Source organism: Eriocheir sinensis, chromosome 22 (genome assembly GCF_024679095.1).
Source record: "Eriocheir sinensis breed Jianghai 21 chromosome 22, ASM2467909v1, whole genome shotgun sequence".
NCBI classification, from domain to species: Eukaryota; Metazoa; Arthropoda; class Malacostraca; order Decapoda; family Varunidae; genus Eriocheir; species Eriocheir sinensis.
The window spans coordinates 16,102,300-16,128,791 of NC_066530.1; the positions used below are offsets into that span (position 1 = coordinate 16,102,300).

The 26,492-nt window shown below is 45.4% G+C and overlaps 1 protein-coding gene across 1 annotated transcript in view; it reads left to right on the plus strand.

Moving 5' to 3' along the window:
- The first annotated feature begins 14,240 nt into the window (after nt 1-14,240).
- LOC127002165 (chondroadherin-like) overlaps nt 14,241-26,492 on the plus strand; it is a 122,541-nt gene continuing 110,289 nt past the window's right edge. The window contains exon 1 of the mRNA XM_050867827.1: nt 14,241-14,364. The gene's annotated coding sequence lies outside the window, so the exon portion shown is untranslated. The remainder of the gene's footprint in view (nt 14,365-26,492) is intronic.

Genomic DNA, 26,492 nt, shown 5'->3' on the forward strand with positions numbered 1-26,492 from the left:
TGTCGGCTTCATCATTGTATTGAATCTGTCTGTCATTAGTGGTCTACAGCCGTCAGTTCATCAGTATTAATAGTCCTAGGATATATATTGCAGCAGACACGTTCCATCAAGCACCTCCACTCATTGTTCGATAAATATATCCCTCTCAGAAGCCGCTGCAGTTTTACCAAGCCATGACGCGATGCAACCAGGGAAGTTCACCCACCGCGCGAACCTTTGTAGAAGTCATAACATACATCTGCTTATGAGACAAAGCAAGTTCAGACATCAGCTAGGAAAGATAAGTTAACCCTACGTGAAGTTCGATTTGGGGTGTAGTGCTGTCTTGGGAAGTTCATCTATACCGCGCGAACCTTTGTAACGTTCATAAAAGAAACGCACAGTCTATTTATGAGGCAAAGCAAGCCACATCGTCAACTAGAAAGGAGATTAGTTTACCCTACGAGAATTTGTTAAGGGGTACAGCACTATTTCATTCTTTATCTGCAATGACTCACACCTAAGTTAGCCTGACCCAGTCCCTTCTGTTATCTTACTTGCGTCGTACAGATGTTCATTCAGATTGCCTTTCAAGGAATCATTTGGTTATGGATTCAAAAACCTTATTTCCTCACACGCATCTGAAACTTTTAAGCCCGAATTCTTTTGAGTATTGGCCCCTCTCTTCGCCTGTTTGAAAGCCTCTCGTCTATTTATGAGGCAAAGCGAGCCAAATCGTCAGCTAGAAAGGAGATTAGTTTACCCCTACGAGAATTTGTTAAGGGGTACAGCACTATTTCATTCTTTATCTGCAATGACTCACACCTAGTTAGCCTGACCCAGTCCCTTCTGTAGTCTTAAGGGGCTATTACACTGGGCAAATTTTCCGTGGATCTTCAGTCAAACCACGATTTCCGCTGGGTTGGTTCTCGTTTGTTTCTTGTTATTGCTGATGATGATGATGTTCAGTAATCCCGTCGTCCTTTGCTGAACTCTACCGTGGCTTTGGAAGATCGTAGACACGTCAGAAAACCACGGAAATATGAGAACCACGCCAGCGGAAATTGTGGGTTGATTGAAGATCCACGGAAAATTTGCCCAGTGTGATAGCCCTTCAAGCTGCCTCGTACAGATGTTCATTTAGATTGGCTTTCAAGGAATCATAAATAAGGACTCAAAACCTTATTTCCTCACACACATCTAAAACTAAAGCCCTTCAGCATATCGACCCCTCAGTTTGCCTGTTTGAAAAGCCTCTCGTAGAAGTTCCTGGGATTATCATGGACAGTTTTGTGATCCTAGTGAAAGTTCAACCCGACTTCTGCATCTTGAAAGGGAAAAATCACCCATTGAAACCCGGTTAATCTTCTCTGTGGCCTTGGAGAATAGATGTTAAGGGAGTTCGATGCTTTTAAGAATGTGGACCTGATACCTGTTCGTCTTCCGCGTCTCATCAATACTAATACTCGACTTCTTCTTCCTCGTGGCCGCCTTCCGGATGCTGTGTTGGTGGGTCGTCATGGTGACATCAGGTGATCTTCCGACTTGCCTTCTCCTCTCCTCCTTCCCCTTCCCTCTCTTCCCTTCCTTCCCCCTTCCCTTCCTCTCCTCTCTTCTGGTTCCTCTCTCATTTCTCCTCCTCCTCCCATTCCTTCTTTCTTCCCTTTTCTCTTCCTTTCTCCTCCTCTCCTTCCCTCTCTTCCCTTCCTCTCCCCTTCCCTTCCTCTCCTCTCTTCTCGTTCCTCTCTCATTCCTCCTCCTCCTCCCATTCCTTCTTTCTTCCCATTCCTCTTCCTTTCTCCTCCTCTCCTTCCTTCTCTTCTCCTCCTTCCCCCTCCTCATTCCCCTTCTTTCTCCTCCCTTTCTTCTTCTCTCCATCATCTTTCTCTCCTCTTCCTTCCCCTTCCCCTTCCTACGCCTCCCTTCCCCTTCCTCTTCTCTCCCTCTCCCTTCATCTTCCCTCCCTTCCTCTCCCTCCCCATTCCCCTCCCTTCTCCTCCCCCTTTCTTCTTTCTCCTTCTCTCCTTCACCTTTCCTCTTCCTCCTCCTCCCCTTTACATTTTCCCCCTCATCTCCCTCATCCCCTTTCCTCTCCTCCTCTTCCTCTCCCTCTTGTCCGTTTCCCTTCCCCTTCCTCCCCCTTCCCCTTCCTCCTCCTTCCCTTTCCTCTCCCCATCCCCTCTCCCTTCTCCTCCCTTCCTCCCCTGTGATCGATGCCTCTAGGTCACTCCTTAATTACGGGTCCTCACCTCACCCCGCTCCTGACCTAATGACTTTATGGCAGGTCGATGCTCGCTCTCTTATCTCATTTGTAGCGAGGCACGGAAAATTAGGTCGTGTGTGTAGTATTTATCTATCTATTTATGTTTTTTTTTTATATATTTGTTTATCTTGCTCTTTATCTATCTATCTCTGTCTCTATCTCCCCCCTTCCCCCCTCTTTCGGCCACCTCTTTGGATTCTTTTTAGGAGCAGCGAGTAGCGGGCTTTTTTTTTATTTATTATTGTTTCCTTTTTTTGTGCCCTTGAGCTGTCTCCTTTGTTGTAAAAAAAATATATTAATCAATCAAGCAAGCCATCAGTCAATCAATCAAGCAATCAGTCTATCTATCTATCTATCTATCTATCAATCTATACACACACTTGCATACATAGAGTTGTTATTTTCATTAGGTAGTAAGTCAACTTCATCACTGGGATCTATGGTAAAGGGAACACCAAAACGCCTTTAATATATTACACCAAGAAAAGAAAAACAGTATTACATGGAGTCCTTTTTATATGAAGTCTTATTTACATGGATTTGATCTCTTGTTTTTATTTTGTGTCTGAAATAAGGGTGACTAATTTGTACTCTTTTATAGCGTGGAGGAAATCTTGTCAACAGTTTACACAAGCCTCCAGGACAATCCCCACACATTGAGACTTTGAGATCTTGTACATGACTTTTCTACTTAATATTTTTTGCACAGGTATACACAGGTGAACCATTAACTTACCTGTGCACTTTCCTGATTACAACGTTAGACTCGTATTAATGATGGTGGCCTTTGGATTCATGAGGCGAATTGGTCTTAAAATACATGCACTTTAACTGACCTTGGTGTGATTTTACTTTTAGGGGAAGGAGGAGGGACAGGGGGAAGGGGATGGTGGGAGTGGAAAAGAGAATGGGAGGAGGAGGGGTAAGGAGGAGGCGTAAGGAAGAGGGAACGGAATGGGAAAGTGGGAAGAAGGATGGGGAGGAAGGGGAGAAGGGGAAGAGGAGGGGGGCGAAGGAGGGGTAAGGAGGGAAGGGAGATGGGATGGGGGAGTGGAAAGGAGGAGGGGGAGAGAGGGGAGAATGGGAAGAGGAGGGGGAAGGAGGAGGGGAAAGGAGGAGAGAAGAGGGAAGGGGAAGGAGGAAGGGGAAGGAGGAGAGAAGAGGGAAGGGGAAGGAAGAGGGGGAGGGGAAAAAGGAGGGGAAAGGAGGAGGGGTAAGAAGGAGAGAAGAGGGAAGGGGAAGGAAGAGGGGGAGGGGGAAGAGAAGGGGATCGAAGGAGGAGGTGGAGGTGGAAGGCGAGTGGAAACAACAATACTTCAAACAGTCAAGGGCTACGTTGATCCACACCTCATCAACCATCACCATGCCCTCAGTCCAGCACCTTCACACGCCCTCGGCAGGTGTCCGGCGCTAGGGACGCGGCTCACCGTCCAGGGAGGGGAGGGACGTTCGGGGTCGCTTGGCCACCTTGTGCATGGCGTTCCTCAGGATGGGACTCTGGTGGCCGTAGAGAGCGGGGTGCACGGCTAGGAGCAGAGACATGTAGGCGAAGGTGATGGCCAGCATGGTGGAGCCCCCGAGCACACGCAGTAGGACTTGCATTAGGAGGAAAGGCAGGTAGGCGAGGACGAACATGGCGGTCAAGCAGTGGCTGGTACGGACACACTTCAGCTGTACTTTGTTTTCAGATACAGTGTCCGTGAGCACCCCTGGAGGCCCTTGGGATGGAAGCTTGTGCCGGCAAATCCTTCCTCTCGCTGGAGTTGGGGAGCGCGAGTGTCTGGTCTCCTTTGGTTCCTCGTCCTCAGAGTCGTTTTCATTTGAGGCGAGGCGTGTCCTGGAGAGGTTCGTGATACGCTCCGCACGTTGACTTCGGCTCATCTTGTGGTGGGGCGTGCCGGGCCTGCTGGTCGGGGCGGACAGGTCTGCTAGGTACCCGGCACTCGGGGACTCCACGACGGCCTGAGGAGCTGCCCTGTGGCCTAGCCGGTGTGCGTGGCGGCGTGGCTTACCGTCTAGTTTGGAGTTAGGGGTGTCTGGCAGAACGGGGAGCCATGTTTGAGGGTTCAGTGGTGTTTCTGAGATGGAAGGTCTGGACTTTGTGACGGTGGATGTTTCTGCCATTGTTCCCGCTGCCCTTTTCTCCTCCTCTGCCATATTTACTCGTGTCACAACCTCAGCAGTTTCAGTGGCGACTACAACACCACCCACCGAACCTGTTGCCTCTCCTATCTTCCACGCCTCAGTGTTGATAATGTGGTCTGGGTTCGGTCGGAGTTCCATGTTTGCCAAGGTCGTTTGATGCTGTTTGACTAGTGGAGTTCCATCGTAAAGGATATCCACGGCGTTGGGCAGCAGAACACAAGAACCAGACACTTGTTCTTGGTGTTGAGTTCTTCCTGTAGGTCTCGCCACTTCCTCCTGCACGTCGGAAGGCTCAATGACCTCGTATAAATGTTCGCTCTCAAGATCTGTTTGTCGGGCGTTGTTCCAGGGTTCCGTTTTGATAGGACGCATAACTGGAGGCTTTTTCTCCTTCCCTTCATACGTATCATCGGTCTTTGGAGGTGGAGTCGGCAGACGTTGGAGTGGAAAGAGTGGTGGTGCTTGTGAGGAAGGGATGCCGCAAGATCCGCTCGGAAGGTCATCGGAGAAATCTTTTGACACGGAGTTGAGACCTTCCCCAGAGGTACCGTGGATTGATGCATCTCTTGTATCACTTTTGGCATGTGGAATAGGTGAATTATTCTTGGTTTCTGTGCGTGTTCCCTCCAATGCATCACTTTTGAGAGGTGGAACAGGTGGACTCTTGGCTTCTGGATGTGCTCCCTTAGTTTCATTTACATTGAAGCACGGACCATGATACACACCGCCATTGAGATCATCTGCAGTAAACTTCGGGTACTCGTTGAGGCTGCTCTGTGCTCCCTCCATTGGATCTCTTCTGACAGGTGGAACACGTGAACTCTTGGCTTCTGGATGTGTTCCTTTAGTTTCATTCACACTGAAGCACGGACCATGAAACACTCCACCATTGAGGTCATCTGATGCAAACTTCGAGTACTCGTCTGCATCACTTCTGACAGGTGGAACAGGTGAACTCTTGGCTTCTGGATGTGGTCCCTTAGTTTCATTCACACTGAAGCACTGATCATGAAACACTCCACCATTGAGGTCATCTGCGGTAAACTTCGGGTACTCGTTAAGGCTGCTCTGCTCCGAGGTGGCATAATTTTTAGGGCTATTAACGACGGCAGTGCACGGAGGAAGCAACGTCAGATACCGGCTGATGACTGGTCTTTCCTGTCGGGGAGGCAAAGTATCCGTCTTGGAGAGCTTCCTAACGGTGAGACTGTTGACTAGGACCACCAGGATGAGCCCAAGAAGTATACAGATGGAGGAGAACGGGAGGGCGTCGTTGAAGATTTGGGTGAGGTGGAACGGAGTGCATCTCACCTCGGAGTTCCCAACGGCGTGCTGGAAGACTAGTCCGCCTGTGACGCCGAACCCAGACGTCCACAGGAAAAGGATGAAGAACCGAATGATCAGCCTCTCCTGCACACGAGCCTTGGAGGAGCTGCAGAATTGACACCATCGTACCGTACAGATCCCGACGATACTCCCAACTGACACATAGGACAGGAGCACCAACCCGGCACAGAGAAGGGAACACATGCCCACCGAAGGAGCAGCCACACTTCGCCGCTCCTCCTCCACGCCGCCGCCACGGAGGAACACAAGCATCACCACAGGCACCGTCAGGACACTCGCCAGTAAGTCCGAGGCGGCGAGATTCAGGTACAACACAAAGATCGTCTGGCGCAGGTAGCTTCCCCGCAGGACCGTGAAGAGCATGAGGAGGTTAGCCACGAGGGACACGAGTAATGAGATAGCCAATACACTCAAGACGAAGTATGAGAACGGAAGGGACAACTCAAGCTCAAACTCCTCCACTTGTGTGTTGGCGGAAGCGTGAATGCGGTACACGTCCGTATTTCTTATGTATATAGACACTGTGCTTCCCTCTGTCACTGGGGGAGTTGTGTGCGTTGGGAAGGTCTCAAGCCACGTATGGGAGTTGGTAATACTTTGGAACAAGCTGGCGTTAACAAATGGCAACTTCTGAGTCACTAAAAATGGCGGGGGCAAAGCCTCCTCCGTCTCTACCCTCCCGGAGCTCTGTGTCCCTTCCATTTCATAGCCCCAAACCCACCCAGGGGAAGAGACAGACCACGGGGAAGCATCTGTCACATGGGGAGTAGGGAACGCTGGAGGTAGTGTTTCTAAGCTCTCTGAAGGGATGGCGGTGATCTGGGATGCTAGTGTGGCCGCGGGTAGGTTGAGTGGACGGTGGTGTGGGCTGGGTGCAGGAAGGTGAGTGCTGAGTGGCGGCAAGTGTGGGGTGGGCGTGGGCAGGGATGGGTTCTTGGTTGACAGTGGCCCTCGCCAAATCCATCTGTCGCCCACGTTACCCACATCACTCATGGTCTTTTATATCCGTGAGGCTGAAGTGTGTTTCGTTTTGTCACGTTCGGAATCACAGTCAAGCGCGGATTCAGTTTCAAAGACAAGAACAGACGCCGTGTATCTCTTCACATATGTCTTCGTTATTCGCTACGGTATTAAGTCCATATTCTTAAACATATCGGTCTCTCATCACGACTATTTCCAAGTCCACACTGAAGGCCTGACCGGGTTTCCATGTGTGTTTTTTACATTTAAGATGCAAAAGCTACGTAAATCTATCACCAGCATCACAAAACAGTCATTGAATATCCCGCCAACTTGTACGAGAGACTTCAAACACGGGAACTGAGGCTTATGTGGTGTCAAGTGGCCACGGGTTGGGGAGGGGAGGCAGCGGTCCAATACATCTCATCCCTCTCAGAACACTGGTTGACAGGGCTGAGGACACCGAGAGACTGCGTGGAGCCTGGCATCCCCTCCTCATCGGTCCTTCCCTGTTGGCTGAGATCGAAGGACGCGGGTGACTTAGCTCATGTTACTATATAAAGGTTAAGGAAGGGGAAGGATACTATTGCTACTTTTCTTGATGTCTGTGCCAGTCGTGTTGAAAGACAGATAGATAGATGATATATATATTTCCCAACTATATCACTACTTTCTCATTATCTGTGCTAGTCATGTAGATAGATAGATAGATAGACAGATATATATTTTTTTGTCCAACTATATACAGATGCAATGAAGTAAGACAGTATGTAAAAACAGAAGAAAAAGAGGATTAGAGTTTAAACAGAAATTACAGAATAACAAAAATAAAAACAAACAAACGTAGATATAAAGATTCATATGTTTTCTAGTGTCATTTACTTGTGTTTGTGTTAAGTACTTACAGAAAAAAGCATTATTAAGTAGTGGTACGCCCTTACTCTTAAAAATTACCCTTTTATAATAAAATGCTAAGGTACTTGTTGTTCTAGTTAAGCTTACCATTAAATAATCAGAAAACTTGCCTGTATTGAGCGGTAACTTGCTTAATATGTCTAGTGTACCATTTAAACAGATATTCTTTATAATTTAGTTCATAGAAAGCTCGTAGGGAGTGGAAACTGACATACTGCTATTAATGTAACTGATATCATGGATAGAACTTGTAATAAGGGCGATAGAGAACAGTGGTTAGTAGACACGTTTAACCACTTTTAATTTAGCCAATTTTAGCTGGAACAGAACTTGGCGAGCATTCTTTTATTTTGTTTACATGCCTTTGAGTTGCCTCCATCGTTGTATAAAGAAATAAGGGGGATAGAGAGCAGAGTTTGGGAAGTAGAGAGTATCAGGACACTTCTCCACCCGAAACTGACCTCTCTTTTTAGGCCTCTCGTTCTGTTTTCTTTCATTAGAGCAATATCTAGAGGGCCTTTTTGTGCCTGCTTTTGTTTCTTGCCCTTGACCTGGCTCCCTTGTTGTTAAAAATAAAAAGAATGAGGAGGATGCATGGTAATGTAACCCCGTTGGAAATCATCACTGAGGGTTACCGCTGTTAGTATGTTTTGATGTGTTGTGAAAAGTGGGATTATATCGTCTCCTTGTGCTCCTTCTTTTCGTGCCGCCATGGGTATAAGACATCGATATACACGCAAGGTAGCTAAGACTGAAACGATGCACATGAAGCCTCCAGTCTGTAATAGTAACATCACAGTGCGAGGAATGTGGCTTTGTTGTGTAGCTGTCAGACGTTATCTTGTCCTCTGCTGTGGAAACATTCGGTAAAGACTGCTATCGAGGATTATTGACGAGAGGGTAGCCTACTAATTTCGAGACACTGACTGGTTATTTCTTGGCAAAACATGATGCTTCTTATTAGGGAGATAGTATTTTTAATTTTTTTCCGGAAATCACTACGGAAATCTCACCGCCTGCCCAATAGATTTAACCTAACCCAGCCTAACTTAACCTAACGTAACGTCGTAGACACATACTTATTTTAGTTATGACCTATTCCGATAGTTATTTATCTACTCTGCATATCTACGCTTTTCGTAAACTCATGGAATACGAAGCGGACAATTTACCGTTTCACCCAACCAACGATTTTCTGACGTGGTTTATGTTTTTCTTGTGATAGATTTAGAGAATTGCATGATTTTGTACCTCATTTCCGTCGCAAATGTCTACTTTTCGAGAAACAGTTCAAGGGGAAAAACAAAACAAAACAACAAAGCAAAAAAGCCCGCTAACAACTGACCATATAAAAGATTATAGAATAGACAAACCAGAAGAGAGGGTCAATTTCGGAGAGCTTTCTTTTATCCCTGCTCCTCCTTTCCTTCCCTCTCCTCCCTCCGTGTTCCCCCTCACCTTTTCCTTGATCCGCTCTCCGCCTCTTCCTTTTCTTCCCCCGGGGCAGGTCACGGGAGCAGGTCTTGGGAAGGGTGTACACTGTCCTCGGGCGGTACATGGGAGGCACTGTACCATAACAAGGGCTGGGTTACAAGTTGGCCTGGGTGTGTGTTGAGTTCCAAGTCCGTTCTTCAAATAGAGGATGAAGAGGCCGAAGGAGTGGGGGTGTAAGGCTGGATATAAGGTTAATGGACTGTTGATACTATGGGGTTTATGTGTAATGTTAAGTTAAGTATGGAATGTACAGAGAATCACTAAAGTAGGTATAAGTATTGTAAGTAATTGTGTATAACGATCGGAGGAAGACACTTAATTACTCTCAATACTTATACCTACTTTTGTGATTTTGAGTACATTCCATACTCAACTTAACCTCCTGGCGTGATAATAAAAATAATATTACATAAGCTGCGCAGTGTCTGATATATACTTCAAGGGAGACTAAAGAAAAATGAGTTAGTGAAATAGCCTATCAAACCCCACCTAACCTAGTACACTATATTCTTGCATTAATAACAGGTAGCCTAGTACATTCATTTACTGTAATTGTGTTTTATTATCTGATTTCTACTTCAAGGGAGAGACGCAGAAATTAAATGAGCGTGGCTGTTGACGTAGATTTTATTTATTTCTTTACTTTTTTTCTTTTCTTTTCTTTGTTTCTTTCTCTTTGATTATCTCTCTCTCTCTCTCTCTCTCTCTCTCTCGAAACAAAGGAAATAAGTAAATAATAACCAAACTCTATCAATCCATCTATCTATCTATCTATCTATCTCTCTATCTATCTATCTATTTATCTAGGCCGTATCGTGCTAGAGTTACCAAGAGGGCCAAGTTAGCACAGTGCCACATCCTGTATACCCCCTCCCCTCCTGGACCGATGCACCCCACTAACCACATTAAGACCCAGTGCATGATTAGACCTTTGTGCCGGGTCATTCATCTTAAGCCCCCGTCACTCGCGTCTACTCAGGGGCATAATTATCAGCGGGTAACAGCAGCACTACCACCGCCGCTCCTCGCAGCTCCGGCCAAAGCATTTAATTAAGTTGAATACGTGCGGGGTGAACGCTGAGGAAATAAATTATAACGTCAGGCACAACATAACGAGGTGTTTAATTAAGCAAACAAGTTAAATACACACTGGCCAGACGCGTTTTTCCGATACGCTTCATTACTGACAAGCCTGCGTGTGTGTGTGTGTGTGTGTGTGTGTGTGTGTGTGGTGTTGAATATGTATTAGCTACGTTTTCCCTCGGTGAGTTATTGTGGTGTAGGATGTCTAAATGCTTCCTCTTATTGGCCTAGACGAGACAGGTTTTCGGTCTTCGTCGAATTCGTAATATTTCACTTCAATTATTTTTTCTAGGCCTATTTGCTCCTTACATCTTTTTTTTTAGGTTTTTGGCGCTGGTAGTTTCTTTTGGGAGGGATATTAGATGATCCCAACCCTTTAGTGTCCCAGGCGAATTTTATTTATAGTGGCTACCGTGATGTATGACTCTTGCTTGGCTTGTGCTGTTCCCCGGTGCTCCATTTGAACGAGGGGGCTTCGTTGTGCAGTGGTTAGCGCACTCGGCTCACAACCAAGAGAGCCTGGGTTCGATTCCCGGGCGGAGTGGAAAAATTTTGGCGGCTTTTCCGATACCCTACGCCCCTGTCCACCCAGCAGTGAATGGGTACCAGGTATTAATCGGGGGTTGTGTCTCGTCTCCTAAGATCTGTTCCCTTCTATAATTTCTTCCTCTTCTGTCTTTCTCCGGCATATGACCACAGATGTTGCGCCGACTAAACGAAACTTTCCAACTTCCATTTGAACGATGTCGCTGAAGTTAGTGACTGAAGATCTGGGCAGCGTCCTTCGGTGGATCTCGAACCTAGGTCATCGGGTTCACCACGCCCGCACGCTGACCACTCTTCCATCAACCCGTGAAAAGTGGTTCATTGAAAGCTTGTTGGGAACGGATACAGATATTGATGGAACTGACCTTAAGAGAATGATTTGGACAAAAAGGGTTGTAATAAAGGCTTTCTACAGCAGCGTCGTCGTTGTTGTCATACGAGTTCTACATATTCAGTATCAGAGCAGCTTCCCGTTTTCCTTTATAGTTTACCGGGGACAACGCATTTTTTAGAATAGCAACGAAGCAGACCAGTAAGAGAAATAGACCGTTCTTTCCGGAATGATTTAGACAGAAAGGGTTGCAATAAAGGCTTTCTACAGCAGCATCGTGCGTCGTTCTAGTCATACGAGTTCCACATATTCAGAACAGCTACCCGTTTTCCTTTTTAATTTACCGGGGACAACACATTTTCTAGAACAGTAACGAAGCAAATAGACCGTTCTTACCGGAATGATTTAGACAGAAAGGGTTGCAATAAAGGCTTTCTACAGCAGCATCGTACGTCGTTATTGTCATACGAGTTCCACATATTCAGAACAGCTTCCCGTTTTCCTTTTTAATTTACCGGGGACAACACATTTTCTAGAACAGTAACGAAGCAAATAGACCGTCCTTACCAGAATGATTTAGACAGAAAGGGTTGTAATAAAGGCTTTCTACAGCAGCATCGTCGTTGTAGTCATACGAGTTCTACACATTCAGAACAGCTTCCCGTTTTCCTTTTTAGTTTACCGGGGACAACACATTTTCTAAAATAGCAACGAAGCAAACCAGTAAGAGAAATACACCGTTCTTACCGGACATATATACATGATTCTCTCTTCTCTCTATTGAAACAGGAATTCTGCAACGAGTTTGATGCCTTCCCCGTGCATGTTATATTATTTCATTGCGCTCGAGGCAAATAAAAGTCGGCAGCTCGCATTTTTACCGTTCGCCCAATCAAGTCAGGCCTCGCAGACGGCTTAGCGCGCCACGGCCGAAGATTAACCGGCCTCCCAATTTGCTTTTCTGACGTCAGGGAGCATTATGATAAATTTTGGAACGGGCATGTGTGCAAAAGGGAGCTGCTGATTTTGCGCCGAGAACAGAGAGAGAGATAGACAGAGGAGATGGAAAGATAGACAGATATAGATAGATGAAAAAATAGATACATAGAGATTGAGATAGATAGAGTGAGTGAGTGAGTAAGTGTTAGTTAGTTAGATAAATAGATATATAGATAGATAGACAAAAATAGGTAGATAAAGAGAGATGGCCAAAGAGAAGAAAGAAGCGATATAAAAGACAAAGAAAATTAAAGAAAGAGAGAAAAAAAACAAAGAAGAAAGGAAGTTATTAAGCTAATGCGTATTTAGTAATTAGAATGAATTGGCTGATTAGTTTGATAATTAGGTAAATGTGTTAATTCGTAAGTAGATAAATATGTAAGAGAGAGAGAGAGAGAGAGAGAGAGAGAGAGAGAGAGAGAGAGAGAGAGAGAGAGAGAGAGAGAGAGAGAGAGAGAGAGAGAGAGAGAGAGAGAGAGAGAGAGAAAACATATACATTCATGCAGACATACATACAAATAGACAGACAGACAGACAAACAGACAGACAGAGGAAGAAGAAAACGTCATTGAAAAAGGACATAATAAAAGATGAGAGAGAGAGAGAGAGAGAGAGAGAGAGAGAGAGAGAGAGAGAGAGAGAGAGAGAGAGAGAGAGAGAGAGAGAGAAAGCTTTTAGGATTTTCAGTAATTAGTCACGGTTGAGCTTTCTTCCTGGCTTTCTTTCCTCCTCCTCCTCCTCCTTCTCCTCCTCCTCTCCGGCAGCTGGTCAAGACTCTTCCTCTCCCTTTCATCACTTTCCAATTTTCTTTATCTCATTCTTTCTATTTTTTCCTTCCCTTTGTTTCCTTTTTTGTTACCTTTTTATTTATTTATCTTCTCATTCTTCCTTTACTTCATTTTCTTTCCCGTTCACCATTTTCCAATTTTTCATTTCATCCTTTTTTCTTTTTCGTTTCCCTGTTTCTCCTTTTTGTTAGTTCTTGTATTTCTTTGCTTTCTCATTTTCCTTTTAATTCACTTTTTTCTCCTATTTCTCCTTCCTTCATTTTTAGGTCATCACTGTTAAGCCTTTCCATTTTTCTCCCACTCATTTAAGATACGAATTCTGAATCTTATCTCTTCAATATTTCGAGTCCCGGGAAGTCTGCAGGAAGAGGAGGAGGAGGAGGAGGAGGAGGAGGAGGAGGTGGAGGAAGAGGAATGTCTCTCTATAGGGGAAAGATAATTCAGGTCATAGTTAGATAAAAGTTTCTCTAAATTAGGTCGAAACTTAAGTCTCAGATGAAAATTGAACTTAGGTAAAAATTTAAGTGTCAGTTAGATTAAAGTTTGTCTAAGTTAGGTCGAAATTTTAAGTCTCAGTTAGGTGGAAGTTTGAATAAGTTAGACAGGTAGAGTGAGTGAGTGAGTGAGTGAGTGTTAGTTAGTTAGTTAGATAGATAGATAGATTGATAGATAGATAGATAGACATAGAGATAGTCAAAGAAAAAAGAAGCGATATCAAAGCGAAAGAAAATTAAAAAAAAAGATAAAACAAAACAAAGAAGAAATTAAGTTATGAAGGTAATGCGTATTTAGTAATTAGTATGAATTGTCTGATTAGTGCAAAAATTAAGTCTCCAGGTAAAGTTCGAGTCTCTAAGTTCGATAACAAAATTAATGAAGTCTCAGATACAAGCTTCAGATTCCACAATACTGAGAATTTGGCAGCGCTGGTGTCGCCCCGGAAGTCTGTTATCTGGGCTGACACACTGGGCTTGCCATACAGGGGTGCCCGAAGGTCCCACTCCGACACCTGTGACCAGATAGTGTTGCCCCGTTAGATGGCTTGATAGGTCCTGTCTCAATCACCCTCTATCTGTGACTCCCTTCCCGACGGCTCCTCTATCTCGCCTTCCTCCCTTCCTCTCCTTCCTTCCTCTCTCCATCGTCCCTTTGGTGTGTGATTTCGTGTCCCAAAATGTAAGGTTTCATTTGAGGGGGGAAAGAGTGTAATGGTTGGTGTGTGTGTGTGTGTGTGTGTGTGTGTGTGTGTGTGTGTGTGTGTGTGATTTATCTTATTTGACGTAACGAGGTGGCAGGATGGTAATATTTTCCGCTTAATTTATCGTATTTGTGACCTAATTACGTTATAAAATAAAGGAGTAATTTATGTCAACCTTGCATTTCAGTGTCGCCGTGAAAGAAGAGGTCCCCGGTTTGTCATCCCGTTAAAAAGTATGACAGCAAAGGAGTCTGCCATTTATACCGCCTTGATGTTATCTGTGAAGATGAATACAACAGTAACATTAACTTCAAACGTAAGTGTTCCATCTATATTGTTGTTGTTTTGTTTTGATGTGTTACGGCGTCACTGTTTGTTTCTCTGCTGCCTCCCTTGCTGTAAAAAAAAAAATCCAAACAGTAAAACTCCCTCGCAAAATATATGGCGTGCAGCACAACACAGCTCGGCGTCAGGCACCAAGGCTCGACGCATCACAATATCCAGCGACCTTAAATTTTTACCGCGATACGCCGAGGGTGCGAGGCGAGGCGAGGCAGGGCGCTAGTGGGCTCCAGCTTCGTCAATAAACAACTCCGGAGATTGACACAACACTAGGTTTTTTATATCGCTTCGGAGAGGTACAATGATGAAGTCTAGTATGGCTCAATCGTCAGGAACAAGAGTAGATTGTCAAATATTAATGTATCTGTTATTGTGGCTTCTTGCTTCGTCAATAAACCACTCTGGAGATTGACACAACACTGGGTTTTTTATATCGCTTCGGAGAGGTACATTAATGGAGTCTAGAATGGCTCAATCGTCAGGAACAAGAGTAGATTGTCAAATATTAATGTATCTGTTATTGTGGTTTCTTGCTTCGTCAATAAACCACTCTGGAGATTGACACAACACTGGGTTTTTTATATCGCTTCGGAGAGGTACAATGATGAAGTCTAGTATGGCTCAATCGTCAGGAACAAGAGTAGATTGTCAAATATTAATGTGCCTGTTATAGTGGGCTCCAGCTTCGTCAATAAACCTTACCGGAGATTGACACAACACTGGGGTTTTTATATCGCTTCGGAGAGTTACATTAATGGAGTCTACAATGCCTCAAACGTCAGGAACAAGAGTAGATTGTCAAATATTAATGTATCTGTTATTGTGGGCTCCAGCTTCGTCAATAAACAACTCCGGAGATTGACACAACATTGGGCTTTTTATATCGCTTCGGAGAGGTACATTAATGGAGTCTACAATGCCTCAAACGTCAGGAACAAGAGTAGATTGTCAAATATTAATGTGTCTGTTATTGTGGCTTCTTGCTTCGTCAATAAACCCCTCTGGAGATTGACACAACACTGGGGTTTTTATATCGCTTCGGAGAGGTGCAATGATGGAGTCTACAATGCCTCAAACGTCAGGAACAAGAGTAGATTGTCAAATAATGTGCTTGTGATAGTGGGCTCCAGCTTCGTCAATAAACCATTTCGGAGACTGACACAACGCTGGGTTAGGTTAGGTTAGGTTAGGTTACTATTTTTCAGAACGCATTTATATCTGTCTTTCTGTCCTTTATTTTTTTCCCTTTCTTTTAAAATTTCATCAAGATCTTTCTCCCCCTCTATTAAGTTAGGTTAGATTAGGTTAGGTTAGGTTACGAATATGGGCACAACTATTTAAATGACACTGAGAGTAGACTTTTTTCGACTTCATCAACCAAGAAACTAACCTCACCTAACCTAACCTAACCTAACCTAATTGTCCGTCTCCAAGTCTCCAGGTGGTAGTTTGAACCTTCCTCTGTTGCCAAAAACCTAACCTAACCTAACCTAACCTAACCTATCTGTCCGTCTCCAAGTCTCCAGGTGGTAGTCTGACCCTTCCCCACCATGAACCTGAAAAAACACTCACTAGAACCCGACTGATCTCCTAACCTAACCTAACCTAACCTAACCTAACCTAACCTAACTTAACTGTCTGTCTCCAAGTCTCCAGGTGGTAGTTTGACCCTTCCTCTGTTACCATGAACCTAAAAAACCCCCACTTACTAGAGCCCGATTGATCTCTAACCTAACCTAACCTAACCTAACCTAACCTAACCTATCTGTCTGTCTCCAAGTCTCCAGGTGGTAGTCTGACCCTTCCTCTGTTACCATGAACCTAAAAAAAAAACACTCACTAAACCTGATTGATCTCCTAACCTAACCTAACCTAACCTAACCTAACCTAACCTATCTGTCTGTCTCCAAGTCTCCAGGTGGTAGTTTGACCCTTCCTTTGTTACCATGAACCTAAAAAACACTCACTAGAGCCCGATTGATCTCCTAACCTAACCTAACCTAACCTAACCTAACCTAACTGTCCGTCTCCAAGTCTTCAGGTGGTAGTCTGACCCTTCCTCTTACCATGAACCTAGAAAAAACACTCACTAGAGCCCGATTGATCTCCTAACCTAACCTAACCTAACTGTCTGTCTCCAAGTCTCCAGGTGGTAGTCTGACCCTTCCTCTGTTACTATGAACCTAAAAAAACACTCACTAGAGCCCGATTGATCTCCTAACCTAACCTAACCTAACTGTCCGTCTCCAAGTCTCCAGGTGGTAGTCTGACCCTGCCTCTGTTACCATGAACCTAAAAAAAACACTCGCTAGAACCTGATTGATCTCCTAACCTAACCTAACCTAACTGTCTGTCTCCAAGTCTCCAGGTGGTAGTTTGACCCTTCCTCTGTTACCATGAACCTAAAAAACACTCACTAGAGCCCGATTGATCTCCTAACCTAACCTAACCTAACTGTCTGTCTCCAAGTCTCCAGGTGGTAGTTTGACCCTTCCTCTGTTACCATGAACCTAAAAAAAAAACACTTACTTGAGCCCGATTGATCTCCTAACCTAACCTAACCTAACTGTCTGTCTCCAAGTCTCCAGGTGGTAGTCTGACCCTTCCTCTGTTACCATGAACCTAAAAAACCCACACTCACTAGAACCCGACTGATCTCCTTTTTGGGCTTTGGAAATAGTTGACGTTAGAGGTGAAAGAGTGAGAATACCAACTTTAGGAGCCTCGAGGACACCCAACACAACACCAAGACGAAGAAGGTGGTGGTGGCGGTGGTGCAGCGGTGATGATGACAAGGCTGGGTGTTAGGGCGGTGATGGCGGGCGTCTGAGGTGGTAGTGATGATTAATGGCGCAGCGGGGAGGTGTTGTGTCCCGGCTTTGTGGCGTCTTGAAGTGTTTGTGGTGCCTGATGGAGACGGATGGAGGCTGGTAAAGGCGGAGGACCGGCGAGAGGAGGGGAGACTGATGTAGGTATGCTCAGACGCCTCCATTGCACCTCTCACATCGACAATTTCCAGTGGCCGAAAAAGAGATCAGTCGGGTTCTCATCACCGTTGCCAGATTATCGTACTCAGAGCCTCGTACTTACCTGTTTCTGAGCCATAGCTATTGCCAAAAAAAACACCAATAATTAACCATTTTAACGATAACTATAGATGAAGGCAGTTATTGGGGTTATTGGGATGAGGAGGCAGTTTTTGGGTCGGAAATCGGCGAACATAGGAGGCTGAGTACGACAATCTGGCAACGTGAGTACGACAGTCTGGCAACGCTGGCGCCACTATGCTGAAGAAGAAAGAGATAGGTTGGTATGAGGAGGAACTTATCATGGGTGTTTTTACAGGTTCATGGTACAGAAGAAGGGTCAGACTACCACCAGGGTCATAAAACTACCCCTGGAAATGCTTGAAACTCCCACGAAAGGTTTGTCTAATGTGTGTGTGCTTGGACGCCGAAATACTTAAGACGCCGGACCTGAGATCGACCCGCTGGAGTTCCTTGTTCCTGAAGGTGCTGGATGGGCTACATTATCTTCGCTTCCTTCAGGAGTATCAGATTGTTGATTAGTTTCTCTGTTGATGAAGTCGAAAACACATTCTTCTAATTGTTATTCAAAAAGCTGTGCCCTTATTCGCAAGGTGCATAAACCTAACCTAACCTAACATAACCTATCCTGAAGAGTTGCGGGGAAATTCAGAATCAGGAGTATAAGATTGTTGGTTAGAGTCTTTGTTGATGAAGTCGAAAACACATTCTTCTAATTGTTATTCAAAAAGCTGTGCCCTTATTCGCAAGGTACATAAACTTAACCTAACCTAACCTAACCTAACCTAACCTGAAGAGTTGCGGCGAAATTCAGAATCAGGAATATGAGATTGTTGGTTAGTTTCTCTGTTGATGAAGTCGAAAACACATTCTTCTATTGTTATTCAAAAAGATGTGCCCTTATTCGCAAGGTACATAAACTTAACCTAACCTAACCTAACCTAACCTATCCTGAAGAGTTGCGGCGAAATTCAGAATCAGGAGTATAAGATTATTGGTTAGTTTCTTTGTTGATGAAGTCGAAAACACATTCTTCTATTGTTATTCAAAAAGATGTGCCCTTATTCGCAAGGTACATAAACTTAACCTAACCTAACCTAACTTAACCTAATCTGAAGAGTTGCGGGGAAATTCAGAATCAGGAGTATAAGATTATTGGTTAGTTTCTTTGTTGATGAAGTCGAAAACACATTCTTCTATTGTTATTCAAAAAGATGTGCCCATATTCGCAAGGTACATAAACTTAACCTAACCTAACCTAACTTAACCTATCCTGAAGAGTTGCAGCGAAATCCTGAATCGTCGTGTAAGGTCCAGTCCAATCCAATCCAGTAGTAGGCGTTCCTTCAGGAATATGAGATTGTTGGTTAGTTTCTTTGTTGATGAAGTCGAAAACACCTTCTTCTCATTGTTATTCAAAAAGATGTGCCCATATTCGCAAGGCACATAATCCTAACCTAACCAACCCTAACCTAACTTAACCTAACCTGAAATGTTGAAGCGAAAGCCTGAATCGTCGAGTAAGGTTCAGTCCAATCCAGTCCAGTAGTACGCGTGGGATTGCCTTTGTAACAGCGGAACTTTGAATGTATCTCTCTGCAATCCATAGCACCGGTCGGGCTTTCCTGAGGGGCGCTGGAGGTCAGAGTCCGAGCTCCGTTTTCTGTGGAGACTTCGCAGCGCCGAGACCACTTTCAAAACGGCCCCAAATCGTCCCTGGCTTGAGGACGTCCCACGAGCCGCCGCCGCCGCCTCCGATCCCTCAGATAAGGACGCTCGGGGCCGCCTCAGCTAATTAGGGTGTCGCAGAATTCTCGAAACAGTTTCCATAAATTTGTGAGCGTGGACCGGCGGCGAGGAGGAGGGAGGTGACACATTGCCTTCCTCCGACCTGGCGCTGAGGCTCCCTGAAGGTGATGTGTGGAGAGTGATGAGAGATGGGATGCTGGGGGCGACGAGATGGTTCATGGGCGGTGATGCTGACTCAGAGGCCCGAATGGTTAGGTTAAGTTAGGTTTAAGTGCATTACGAATATATACACAACTATTTAAATGACACAGAATAGACCTTTTTCGTCTTCAACCAAGAAACTCAAAGACTCCAGGTGGTAGTTTGACCCTTCCTCTTTGATAACCATGGAGATGAAACGGTGGGGATTATATAACACTATGCGGATGATGATGAGGCACTTTGACATGTAAATAAAAATCGGAGCAGGCGGCGAGCGAACAGATAAACGTAGAAAAGAAGAAACTCCAATATATATAATCACTGGAGTTCGATATATCCATTTCTGTAAACTGATACTTTCAAAACTTTCAATCAGTAATGGATTCCGTGGTCAAAGCGAGGAGAGAGAGAGAGAGAGAGAGAGAGAGAGAGAGAGAGAGAGAGAGAGAGAGAGAGAGAGAGAGAGAGAGAGAGAGAGAGAGAGAGAGAGAGAGAGAGAGAGAGAGAGAGAGAGAGAGAGAGAGAGAGAGAGAGAGAGAGAGAGAGAGAGAGAGAGAGGGAGAGGGAGAAGAGGAAGAGAAGGAAGGGTATAGAAAAAAAGATGTATTGGAGAAAAAGGGAAGAAAATGAGAGAGAGAGAGAGAGAGAGAGAGAGAGAGAGAGAGAGAGAGAGAGAGAGAGAGAGAGAGAGAGAGAGAGAGAGAGAGAGAGAGAGAGAGAGAGAGAGAGAGAGAGAGAGAGAGAGAGAGAGAGTTTCTTACTTATTCATATCTCTTTCTTTTTTTTATTTATCTGTTTACTTATTCATCTTTATGTAACACAGTCTCTCTCTCTCTCTCTCGCATGAAAATATTATACCCAATGAGTGTGTTTATGTTTTTATCGACTTTGCTGTCTGTCAATATTTGGCTTTGTGTTGACGTCCCACGCACCGATTGTGTTGCATTGAGATGTTGAGGGTGGGCAACACACACACACACACACACACACACACACACACACACACACACACACACACACACAGACACAGGCCCCCCCTCCCGAAACTGACTACTCTTTTTGGCCACTCTATTTAGGAGCAGTAAGTAGTGGGCTTTTTTTTCTTTTTCTTTTTTTTGTTACGCCCTTGCACTGTCTCCTCCACTGTAAAAAAAAAAGAAGAAGACAGACACATATGATAAGGCGTTGGCTATTGGGTTTGTCTGTGTCGGTACAATAGGAGCGGTGACTGAAGAGGACTTTAATCCTGGTCACGTCAACTACTATTAGACCGCCGGGGAACATTCTATTGTGTTATTTATTATGCAGAGGACCGAATCGACGTACGGTAAAAGAACTGACCTTGTGAAATGATTATGTGTACTATTTATTTACCTGTCGACGTTACCTTACCTTGCCTTACCTTACCTTACCTTACTGTACCTTACCCTTACCTTACCTTCCCTTCCCTTCCCTTCCCTTTCCTTACCTTACCTTACCTTACCTTACCTTACCTTACTCTTACCTTACCTTACCTTACTTTACCTTGCCTTGCCTTGCCTTCCCTTCCCTTCCCTTTCCTTCCCTTCCCTTACCTTCCCTTACCTTACATTACCTTACCTTGCCTTATCTTACCTTCCCTTCCCTTCCCTTCCCTTCCCTTCCCTTCCCTTATCCTACAATACCTTACCTTACCTTACCTTACCTTACCTGTCACCACGGTACTAATAGAGGGTGTGAGAAGTGGTAACCAGTAAAGTCATAGGGGTTTGATAAGGGTTGAAAGAGTTGAAAGTTCTCTGTATATAGCGTCCATGGTAGAGTATATACCGTACAAGAACTGGACTCACCACCTCTCACCACCCCACCACTCTCCATGCACGTGTTTGAGTGGCATTCATGAGCACCACTGTATTGTTTAACGCCACTGGAACGCATTACCGCCGGCCCGAGGCTTTGACGGACCTGTTTAAGTTGGGGTGAGGAGAGGATGAGGGGGGGTGAAATTTTAAAGACTCCCCAACTCACTAATCAATGTCTCTTCCTCCACGTGTTTGAGAGGCGTTCAGAAGCACCAGTGTCTTGTTTAATGCATGTAACGCCTTGAGGAGCATACGTTAAGTGAGTTAGGAGTGAATGGAGGATGAGAGGGGGATCAAATTTTAAGGGCTCCTCGTCTCACTAATCTATGTCTCCCTCCAAGTGTTTGAGAGGCGTTCAGAAGCCCCAGTGTCTTGTTTAATGCATGTAACGCCTGGAGGAGCATACGTTAAGTGGGTTAGGAGTGAATGGAGGATGAGAAGGGGATCAAATTTTAAGGGCTCCTCGTCTCACTAATCTATGTCTCCCTCCAAGTGTTTGAGAGGCGTTCAGAAGCCCCAGTGTTTTGTTTAATGCATGTAACGCCTGGAAAAGCATACATTAAGTGGGTTACGAGAGGATGAGAGGGGGATCAAATTTCTTCTCACTAATCTATGTCTCCCTGCACGTGTTTGAGAGACATCATAAGCACCAGTGTCTTATCTTGCGCCATCGGAACGCATTACCGCCGGCCCGAGCCTCTGACGGCCTTGTTTGCCCCTCTCGTGGCGCCGCGCGGAGGTGGGACGTTCCAGGCGGCAAGTGTCACTCTTCTGTTTGCCCAACGTGCTCGGCTGCGTCTCCCGGGCCGGCAGGAGGAGCGAAAATAAAGCTTGAGCCTTTCTCCGATGGTGACAAAGGAGGGCGGACGTGCCAACAGCCGCTGCCAGCCGTGGTGCGCTCAGACCAAAGGAACACATGAGCTGGAAACTGTTGGCAGGAGCATCGTTGGGCCGCCCTTCACACACACTCACACGCACGCCCCGGCCCTGACGTGACTCCCCCGACCGGAAACTTTTATGACAATTGAGAATATACAACGCAGCGAGGATCTATGGAGGAGGAGAAAGGAACTTGAGACCTCACTTTCCATGAGCTACCTTGCAATGAACCAATTAGTCTGTCATTATTATTATTATTATTATTATTAGTAGTAGTTTGCAGTCAGCCACGCCACGGGTTTTGCGTATTGGTACCTCCTCCTCCTCCTCCTCCCCCTCCTCCTTTCGTAGACCTTGACACAGTGCGAGGAGGTGGAGGAGGAGGAGGAAGTGGACGCGCCCTAAGCCCTCCGCCGAAACAAAGCCGAGGTCGTCCACCCTGACTCAGAGCCGCTCCTCCTCCAGCCTCCGCGTTGTAAGTCTTTCGAAGCAGCTCAGCCTGGGCGTGACGAGCGGGAGTGAGGGGGAGGGGAGGAGGGAGGTGGGATGGAGTGAGATGCTGGGGGTGGAAGATGGGATGCTTGGGATGGAAGGGAATGGAGTAAGATGCTGGGGGTGGAAGATGGGATGCTTGGGATGGAAGGGAATGGAGTAAGATGCTGGGGGTGGAAGATGGGATGCTGGGGGTGGAAGGGGATGGAGGCGGAGGGGGAGGATAATGGGATGACCTAAGATGCTGTAGACGGGAGATGGAAGATGATGGGAGGGAAAGATGGAGTTAGGAAGAGGTGGAAGGGGGAGAAACGGAAAGGAAGGGAAGACTTGAAGAGGTAGAGGAAGAGGAGGAAGAAGAAGAGGAAGTAAAGACAAATGAAAAAAAAGAGTTAACGAAATTGTTACCATGTGTGTGTTAATGAGTCTTAGTCCTTTTATTAACGAGAGATCACCATACACACACACAAACACACGCACACACACACAAACAGTCAAGATATCTGGTTGTTTGTGTCTCTCTGTCTATCTCTCCCTCACTCTCCACATGGTCAATTTCCACTCCCATATTCTCAACAAGACAGACAGAAAGGCAGACACAACCAGGGCATAAAGCTGAATGAAACGAAGAGGGAGAGAGAGATAGGGAGAGAGAGGGAGAGGGAGAGGGGGAGAGAGAGCCTAGTTGAGTCCCAGGTCGGCATTCATAAACGCTTCCTCCTACTCACATCAACTAATTTCAAAGGCCAAAAATTAGATCAATCGGGTTCTCATGAGTGTTTTAGTTCATGGTACACTAGGTCGAACTACCCTGAAATGCCCACAACTCCTATACGAAAGCCTTGTCAGATATGTGTAGCCAACTTGTGCCGCGGAATGTTTAAAGAATACAAGTACCACAGTCATATTCTTAAACATACTTAAACAAACACATATGACAAGGCTTCCGTGGGAGTTATGAGTATTTCCATGGCTAGTTTTATGACCCTGGTGGTAGTTTGACCCTTCTTCTGCACCGTGAACCCAAAAGAACACTCATTAGGACCAGACTCAAGCTAACACAAATATGACAAGGCTTTCGTAGGAGTTCTGAGCATTTCCATGGGTAGTTTTATGACCCTGGTGGTAGTTTGACCCTTCTTCTGCACCGTGAACCCAAAAGAACACTCATTAGGACCAGACTCAAGCTAACAAATAGATGACAAGGCTATCGTAGGAGTTATGAGTATTTCCATGGCTAGCTTTATGACCTTGGTGGTAGTTCGACCCTTCCTCTGTACCACGAACTTAAAAGAACACTCATTAGGACCAGACTCAAGCTAACACATAGATGACAAGGCTTTCATGGGAGTTATGAGTATTTCCATGGGTAGTTTTATGACCCTGGTGGTAGTCTGAGTCTTCCTCTGTACCATGAACCCAAAAGAACACTCATTAGAACCCGGCTCAAGCTAACACATAGATGACAAGGCTTTCGTGGGAGTTCTGAGTATTTCCATGGCTAGTTTTATGACCTTGGTGGTAGTTCGACCCTTCCTCTGTACCATGAACCCAAAAGAACACTCATTAGAACCCGGCTTAAGCTAACACATAGATGACAAGGCTTTCGTGGGAGTTCTGAGTATTTCCATGGCTAGTTTTATGACCTTGGTGGTAGTTCGACCCTTCCTCTGTACCATGAACCCAAAAGAACACTTATTAGAACCCGACTGATCTCCTTTTTGGCCTTTGGAAATAGTTGATGTGGGAGGTGGAAGCTGCCGACAGTACCGAGTCCCAGTGTCCAGCGGGAAGCGAGGCGAGGCTGGTCAAGGCGAGGTGAGGCTGGGAGAGGCCGGTGCTGGGCAAAAAGAAGTAGAAACACCTCCAGCATGTGAATGGCAAGCAATTTCCCTAATGCATGTGGTGGCCGCTTGCCCGAGGCCCGCCCATTGTTCCTAGGCTGCGGAGTGGTGGCGGTGGCGGTGAGGGAGAGGAAGGTAGAGAGTACGCTGTGGAGTGGTGGAGAAGGAGAGAGAGGGAGGTAGAAAGAAAGAGGGGCTGGGAGATTAAGATGGGAAGAAGAATAGAGAAGGAATGGGGATAACTTAGAGGAAAAGAAAGGAAGCGTAAGATGGAGAGAGAGAGGTATAGAGACGAGGAAATTAAGACTGGGAAAAGAAGAAGAGAAAGATGGAGTACTAAAGAAGGAAGGGAAAGGAAAGAAAAAAGGATGAGAAAGGAATGAAAGGAATAGGTTAGAGGGGAAACTAAGGAAAAAGGAAGCCTAGAAATGGAAGGGAAACCGAGAAACAGGAGAAAAAGGAAGAGAAATTAATGAGATAAAACAGAAATAGAAAGGCGGCAAGAAGGTAAAGAGAACAGGAGAGGAAACTAAGATGAGAAACAAATAACAGAATAAAAAAAAGAAAAAGAGAAGAGAAAAAGGAAAAAGAGAAAAGGAAGGAGATAACTGATGAAAGGGAGCGTAGAGAGGGAGGCAGAGAGAGAGAGAGAGAGAGAGAGAGAGAGAGAGAGAGAGAGAGAGAGAGAGAGAGAGAGAGAGAGAGAGAGAGAGAGAGAGAGAGAGAGAGAGAGAGAGAGAGAGAGAGAGAGAGAGAGAGAGAGAGAGAGAGAGAGAGAGAGAGAGAGAGAGAGAGAGAGAGAGAGAGAGAGAGAGAGAGAGAGAGAGAGAGAGAGAGAGAGAGAGAGAGAGAGAGAGAGAGAGAGAGAGAGAGAGAGAGAGAGAGAGAGAGAGAGAGAGAGACACAGAGAGAGAAAAGGAAAGGGGAAAGCTGATGAAAGACAGAGACAGAGAGAAATAGCCAGAGAGAGAAAGAGAGAGACGAAGAAACAAAAACGAAATGAGAAATAAGAAAAAAAAGGAAAGAGGCGAACTAAGACGAAACGAAGAGGAAGCGGAAAGCCGAAAGATAGATAGAACAAGATAGATAACATGGAAAACAAATAACTGAATAGAGAAAGAAAGGAAAAGGGGAAGCGAAAACCAAATACCCAGTGTCGATACATTAGGTTGAAGTGGATTAAGGAATATCACACTCACGGTAAAGATTAAATATTAGGGGAGACTGAACGAAGGGGAACGAAGGAAGGAAGGAAGGGAGGAAGGAAGGAAGGGATTAGCTAGCCAGAGGAGGTGTTGGGAGACGCTAAATATCACACTCATTAAGGAAAGGTTACAAGATACATGAAAGACACCTGGATAGTTGATTGACCTGCATGAATCGACGTTACCTGAACATAATTAGATGACGAAAAAACAACAACCAGTGGCGATACATTAGGCTGAAGTGGATTAAGGAATATCACACTCACGGTAAAGATTAAATATGAGGGGAGACTAAACGAAGGGGGAAGGAAGGAAGGAAGGAAGGGATTAGCTAGCCGGAAGGGGTGTTGGCAGATGCTAAATATTATACTCATCAAGGAAAGGTTACAAGGTACATGAAAGTGAGAGAGGTAAGGAGGGAGAGGTAGGGAAAGAGAAGGAGGGAGGAGGAAGAGAAGGAAGAGGAGGAGGGGGCAGGCAGGAAGAATAGTTTGAGAGAAGGGTCTGAGAGAAAAGAGAAGAAGGGAAGCTGTGTGTGATGGGTGGGCTGGGTATCGGTGGGAGGCTGATAGTGAAGACCCTGGCCGATAAATGAACCATCTTTCTTGTCTGACGCGGGGAAGGGCGAGGGAGGTGGCGGCCGCTGGGGAGAGGCGGCGATGGAGGGGAGATACAGAAGGGGAGAGAAGCAGAGAGTGTTGAAATTTAGATTGAAGAATGATGGAGAGAGAAGAGATTTTGGGGGAGTGTTAGATAAAAGATGTTGAAGTATAAGGCGATACAGAGGTGAGAGTATCAGGGAAAGAGTTGAAAAAGAAATTGAAAAATGAAATGGATTGAAGAA